Source organism: Bidens hawaiensis, unplaced genomic scaffold (assembly GCF_021521415.1).
Source record: "Bidens hawaiensis isolate Kalapana, Puna unplaced genomic scaffold, B.hawaiensis_p1.1 tig00009923_1, whole genome shotgun sequence".
NCBI lineage: Eukaryota > Viridiplantae > Streptophyta > Magnoliopsida > Asterales > Asteraceae > Bidens > Bidens hawaiensis.
The window spans coordinates 892,354-899,703 of NW_027491748.1; the positions used below are offsets into that span (position 1 = coordinate 892,354).

Here is a 7,350-nt window from a genome sequence, read left to right on the forward strand (position 1 = left end):
GTTCGGGACCATTCTGCAATTCTTTTCATCAAAACCAGTTGAGAAAACGGTATTAAACCGAACACGTTTGTACTCAACCCGGTTCTAACTTTTTGTCGACAAACCTAAAATGATTTCGAACTGGATTTCATTTTAATTAGTATTCATGAGATTATAAGTTTAAACATAATATGGTGCTCTGGTTTTCACTTAGAATCATGTGTAAGGTCATTGTGGCGTCAAAATATTAATCACAAATTATAAAACCACTAAATAAGAAGTTAAAGTAATGCAATAATAATCACAAAAATCAAATCTTCATATACACATATGTGATGAGGGTCATAAGAATACCCAAGTTACATAATCAGATACTACATTTACAATCATATATATTATGTTTTTTTATCATTTGGGAATCTATTCACAAATACAACCATAACGAATTGTGGCTTAAATAAGCAGAGAAACAACGAGGTGATCGAGTCAAACAGATACAAACCATAAATTTTAAAGAGCGCAATATATAAAATGAGGTGGTAAAGTATTGGCTTGCGAAACCAACCCGGTTAAAGTATTGCCTTCTTTACGAGTTATGCCTTGAGCGGTCCACAATGTGAGATGAGGCCACTCGTTTTTAGACAATATCCTTTCACCATCAATGGACCCGGGCACTTCTAATGCAGCTAGTTTATTCGACAGTAACAGCGCGATCACACCCACAGGAACCTTCTGGTCCACAAACCGTGCATAGTTGGCCACAACGGTTACACCATGGCTTCTATTGTGAGCAAGAGTGATGTGGGTGCTCTCAAGGCTGTTGTTGCCCATGTTGGTTTTTACAAATATTTTAACCATCGGGTCGTTTTCTGATATCTGAAATCATCAAACTTTTCGGTCATTCGGTAACAGAGTATTAAGAGAAAAGTCGGATATTAAGCTCACGTGTGAAAGGATATTATGAACGTCAGTAACAATAACATCAATGGCAGCAAAAACTGAAGTTCCAAGTTTTCTTTTTTCAGACACGGGTGTAACGTATTCTCCTTTCGTTATTCCTTTGAGCTGTTCCATCACTTGATTAGCAGCAAATTCAAAAGGAACCTACAAAACATATATTCACAACCTCAGTAACATAAAACTAAAAAATAAAAATAATAATAATAATGAAGTAATATGAGTTTAATAATAAACATGGTACATGAACAGATGTCAAATAATCAGCATTTCTCGACAAGACCTCGCGAAATTGTTTTTGCCCATAAACCACATTCTTTTGTGTATATTCCTTTACTGGACTTTAATCTGATTATTAAGAAGACACATAAACATAATTATAAAAAGGTAAAAGAACAATATAATTTAAGTATTTAACAGATGAAAAATACCTTCTATGTCTATTAGTGTGTAATATGAAGCCTGCATAGATTTATTCCTTCTTCCAATACTGTCCTCACTGATTTAGGTAACGGATTCCTGTATAGATTTGTCCCGATACTTCAAAATTTGTAAAAATAATATGACTGAACAGATAATAATCTAATTTTCAAAATGTAATAACTCATGTCCTCTTGACTCATTTGAACTGTCTTGTTGAGTTGTTTCAAGGTACTTACTTTTTACTTGTTTGACCCGAATTGACCCTTCATAATAAGTATACGGGTCAAAATTAGCTTCTCTAAATATTAACACCTATGTATTTACCTTTCAGATTTCAAGAGAGGCATCTTCACAAGTGAGCCAAAGCGTTCGATCAGTTCACTTTCAAACTCTGAAAGATTCTGAAATGTGAAATAAGTAAAAAAATAGAAGGTATAAAAAAAATAAAACATAATGGTGTGAAATGTACCTTTCCGTCATACAGGTGATAGAACATTAGCAACACGTATCCAACACGTGGTGATGATTTATCAAGATTTCCCTTGAATACAACATTAAATAGTGAGACAAGTATTTAAATACAAAGCATAAGTGGGAAGAAAACTGCAATCGCATACAAACTGAATAGAAACAAACATACAGGATGATCAACTCGATTAAGTACACGGTACATGAAAACTGCTAATGCATCAAAGGAGAACAGATTTGATTCAGCTCCTGCATGTTAACCACAACAAAAACAGCATGTTAAAATTTAAATCCTAATTTATCTATTCACCCCGTAACAACAGTATATGGTATTTATGGAAAAAAAATATAATTCATAAAATGCATAAAGGCTTTACATAAACCTTCAGAGTCAGGCACAATTGGCAATGTAGATGCTTTAGTTCTATGGGACATAACCTCAATCTGCAAAAGCGGAAAAATAAATCACCATAAAGTCATACCGTCCTCTATAATATAATGTACGCGCGCGCACACGCACACACACACACATAATACTATGTTACCAGCCTCCAAACTTCTTCATTGGAAAAAAAAATTATATGTTTCTTCATGGAACCTCATATTTTATTCATCATGGCAAATTACCAAAACACCCTTTGCAAGATTAAAGTCATTTTGACGTTTCAGATTGTATTTAAAAACTGTGAGGCTCCACAATGCATATCATAATTTATCCTTATCATAGAAAGAAGACTTTGATTTAGAAAACATCTTTACTTATATATAATACTATCATTGCATATTTAATGAATCCACAAGCATCTACCTTGTTACTGGAAGAGAAACGCTTAAACCAACAAAATTCTAAATATAATAATATTATTTTTGTACATGTGGTTAATTATACACACTAAAAGATTTTAATATGTTTATTATTATGTTTCTAGCATCAAGTTCGTCTCGTATAACATAAATGTGCTCGAGTTCGACTCGTATAACATAAAAGCGCTCGAGTTCGACTCTTATAACATAAAATCACTTGAGCTTCATTAAAAGCTATATTCGGAAGCTCAACCGCATCTCATGTGTATTTTTCAGTTGAACTCAACTTGTGCTTCATTCATTCATTATTTATTAGTTACTCAGTTATACGATAAATCTATATTTATAAAACTTTATGTTCATATTTATAGTTATAGTGTTAATAAACAAAATTATATTGAATACAGAACAAACTTGAACATGAAGTGTAAGTTTCTAATAATGTTGGACTAAAACACATACTAAAACCAAAATCATTTTATTTTGGTTCAATTTTAAGCAATGCAACAAAATTTTGAGATCGCCTTAAAGAATATCTTGCTGCAACACTCTTGTTGTCATCTAATTAATCCTTGCTATTTTTAAGAACTATTTAAGTAAAGCAGTATTGACATTTTACAATTAAAAATCACTAAACTAAGTAGGCATAAAGACTTAGCAGACCAATGTGTAAAGGATGCAAACAAAAGCATTTGGCAGAAGCTAACAAGCCTATGACCTGGAGATTATATAGCCCATACACCATAAGCATCATTAGCTTTGTTGCAGCTAGTCAGTACCAATATTAGTTACCCATATGGTCATGTTATTGAATCGAAAACGAAATCACTAAAATAATATTAAGAACTGAAACCTGAAATTGCTAGAATAATCTAAGAATTGAAATCCAAATCACTGAAGACTGCGAGAATATACATGGTTTTTATTTCCATATAATAATCTTGGAAGCATACATAAAAAATTTGTATGATTAGGAACAATAAAACATTTAATCTAACCAAAGGATGAAACAAAACAGGTAGGGAAGAGATTTAGCAAAATTGACAATAGCAAAAACAAATCAATAAGAATCACCCAAAGACACGAAAATTAAAAGTACCTGGGATAAGAGAGCATGAGTGAAAGTGGATGAAACCGATCTTTGTGGCCACCACTTGCAATAATGGACGTTATGTTGCTGCTGCCGTGAACAATCACAATCAAATTTTACAAAAATATGCTGCCGTTGCTGTGGTGATGAATTAGGAACCAATAGAAAAATACCTTATGAATCTACCCACCATTGAATGGCACATGGTTTGAAACAAAAGAGGTGAAGAAGCAGAATTAGGGTTTGCGGAAAACATAAGGGAGCAATAAACACCATTGATTCAATAATGCACATAAGCATTGAATTATAGGTTAATGAATCGGCGTAGGTGGTGAAGCAATGCATAACCGCTCACATTGTTGGCCGGAGATAATTAATATAACGGCGTCTTGCCAGAATTAATTAATTACCATTTTGTCCTCCTAATATGTTTTATATGTAATATAGATATAGATTATAGATTATAGATTATAGTCTATTAGTTTAATGTTAATAATAGACGTATCACATCTTCAATAAAATATATAATGATTCTCACATTAATGATCTTTCATTAATCTAATAATGATCATAAATTTTAATCTGTATTATTTTAATATCCTATAATATTACTCACTATAACATTCTTCTATAAATAATGATCTCATCCAAATCATCCACTCTAATCTCAAAACACAATTGAATTTTGTCTTATAAAGAGTTTAAATAATATTTAGCTCTTCTCAGTTTTAATTATCCATTAAGACATGATATAACTATCCTACTGCTCTTTCTAATAATAATCATTCTATTGAAAACTAGAGCATAATAAATGGAATGAGTCAATCATAATGTCTCTTATGATAATGAAAATCAAGAACTTATTTAAATAAATGTTATCACTAGAGTTATTCTTGATTTAGTTTTTTCTAAGACTAATCAAAATAACTCATAAGATGCATGCATTCCTTCTAAATTCTAACTATAATGTTAAATGGTATCCCTAAATACATCGTAATGTACAATACCATGATCCATAAAATTAATGGCTCACACATGAAAATGAGTACAATTTTATTGTACATTACATACTAAAATTTTCAATAGTACAATTTGGTGCCTTAAGAATCAACTATAACACTCAGAAGTACCAAAGGAAAATGAATGTATTGATCAGCAACATATTTACAAGAAAAGAAATGTCTGGTACTGGAAATAAGATGTTATTCAACTCACACCACTAAAACTTAAAAGAGGATAATTCTAAGGTTCATAAAATAAATTACAAGTATAACTTTCAGCTTTAAGTTCTCTAAGGAGAAGTCTCATTGCAGACATATGTCATTATATTAGGCATAGGCATTACAAAACTATCCATAATTCAAAGGAAACAACTGGCTAAAACTGATAGTTGTATAAATGATATTTAAGTCTGCTAATCCTAATATTCCCATCAACACATGATTGGTTGAGTCTAGTTCTATATGTTTACCCGAAATCAACAAATAACTAACACGAGTGTTAGTGGCAAATTTACATGTTAAGGTTATTAGAACCATGATAAATTGTCTTTAAATTACGCTTTATGATACCTTAAATATTCTGGAGATTAATCAGAATTTAGTATCAATACTTAAGCTACATTATGACATTTATGAGGTTTGCATATCCAACATAAAGTCACTCTTATCTTAAACTCTCATATTATTTGTTATCAATATATGAATTGAAACATTTATAAAATATAACAAAATGATACTATATACTTTCATAACTTTTGTTATCATGCAAATAAAAGTTTAACAAAAGACAAATAAGACCTATAAAATTCATCCATTAAAATCAAATTTCATGAGAAATCATGATATCGTTGATGAGGGTGATTTTTCATATAATCTTATTCTTAGTGATTTTAAATCATGTGTTAGATGACCTAAACATTACTTGGATTAAAAAATAAGTATGGGTTCACCAGAAATTATATTATACTTATATTCGTGGAACTTATTCACATAATTCTTTTACCATTTAAAATGCTATTTACTTGTATATAATCTGTCTTTTATGGTCCATGGTCTTAAAGAGATTTATTCATATATACTTAATACGATTTCTTCTAAATATGTCCCTAAATTTATTATGACATATGGACGTTAATGAAATCAAATTAGGTCTAACATATATATGACAGATTCCCACATCACGTACATCATTGAAACTTTTCTTGTATTTTTTCTAGAGATATCTAAGATCAGTGGGAGCATTAAGTGTCTTGATCATAATCTGCAAGATTTGCAAGAGGTTGGGGGGGATGAAAACTTAATATTATCTCAATTACACCTCTTGTACAAGACACTACTCCATCACAACACTATTCCATTAAAAGTTATCTCTTTAGAATTTACTACTATTCTTACAAAAGTTTCATTGTTACTTAAACGTGGGCATATTCAAATTTCTTACTAAACTAACCCTCACCAAGAGAAACTACATGTAACATCCTAAAATATTATAACGTTAAATAAAGAAAGTTACGTTTAGTGATCTCGCGTTATTAATTAATATCGAGTAAAGAACGGATCATGGACTTAGATTAATTAAGGTGGATTAAGTGGTAATGGGCTTTAGGTCCATGGGCTTCAAAAGGTATAAATACCCTCTTAAACCACCCTTAAACCCTAAACCATCATTCATTTCCATCTTATTCTCTATACATTCAAAACACACACATACACTACACTATATTTCGGCCGAGAGAGAGAGAGACGCCCGAGACCAAAATCAAGCCAACCATTATTAGATCTTCGATATACGAGCTAGATACGAGATAACCACACAAACCGAACACATAAAGGTAAGATTTCGATCTTAAAGTTCATGTTTTTATAGACGGTTTGCCATGAAACTTGAAACGATAATAGATCGGATCTAAACGAAGCGTAAAGTAGCGAACTTGATGCTAGAACGAACCTAATAAACCCATAAACATGTACGGTTCGTTTAAGATAAACCGTATATCTTGTATTGAACGTTTATGAAATTAAAGGTCCAAACTTTACGTGTTTTCGGATCAAATCTTATCCAAAAACGACCATAGGAATGATCGCGGGTTAGTCAAACACCATACCCATGGATTTCTCAGTAAAACGATGATGATTTGGGGGATTAAGATTGAACAGAGGCGCAGCTGGGCAACTTCGCCTGCAAGCTTAACTTCGCCTGCAAGCTAAGTTCGCCAAGCCATAACTTCGCCTGCAAGCTTAACTTCGCTTGCAAGCAAGTTCGCCTAACTGGTAACTTCGCCTAAGGCCAAGTTCGCCTAACTGATAACTTCGCCTGGTGACAAGTTCGCCTAACTGATAACTTCGCCTGGTGACAAGTTCGCCTAACTGATAACTTCTCCTAGCATATGTTCGCCTAGGGTTAACTTCGCCGAACACTAATTTCGCCTATGCTTAAGTTCGCTTAATGTTAAGTTCGCTTATTATTAAGTTCGCTTAATGATAAGTTCGCTGGAGTTAGCAAATGAGAAAATAAATTAAAAACCTAATGAAAAATGTGTTTAGACAGTTAATAGAAATAAAATTTTTCCAAGCTGACCTGGTAGCTCGACCCCAGCCAGGGGCTCTGCCCCTTGGACCCTGCTAGGG

At 32.3% G+C, this 7,350-nt stretch overlaps 1 long non-coding RNA gene across 3 annotated transcripts; it reads right to left on the minus strand.

Annotated features, from left to right (window-relative positions):
- Positions 1-1,741, minus strand: LOC143533844 (uncharacterized). 3 transcript variants are annotated; one of them, XR_013135433.1, is made up of 4 exons: positions 1,684-1,741; positions 1,181-1,455; positions 1,057-1,083; positions 1-1,022 (listed from the first exon to the last, which is right to left on the minus strand). It is a non-coding gene; the product is annotated as an uncharacterized LOC143533844 (long non-coding RNA). The 3 variants fall into 3 exon arrangements; XR_013135432.1 differs by having other exon boundaries at positions 1-848; positions 925-1,083; XR_013135431.1 differs by having other exon boundaries at positions 1-1,083.
- Between the last annotated feature and the right edge of the window lie 5,609 nt (positions 1,742-7,350).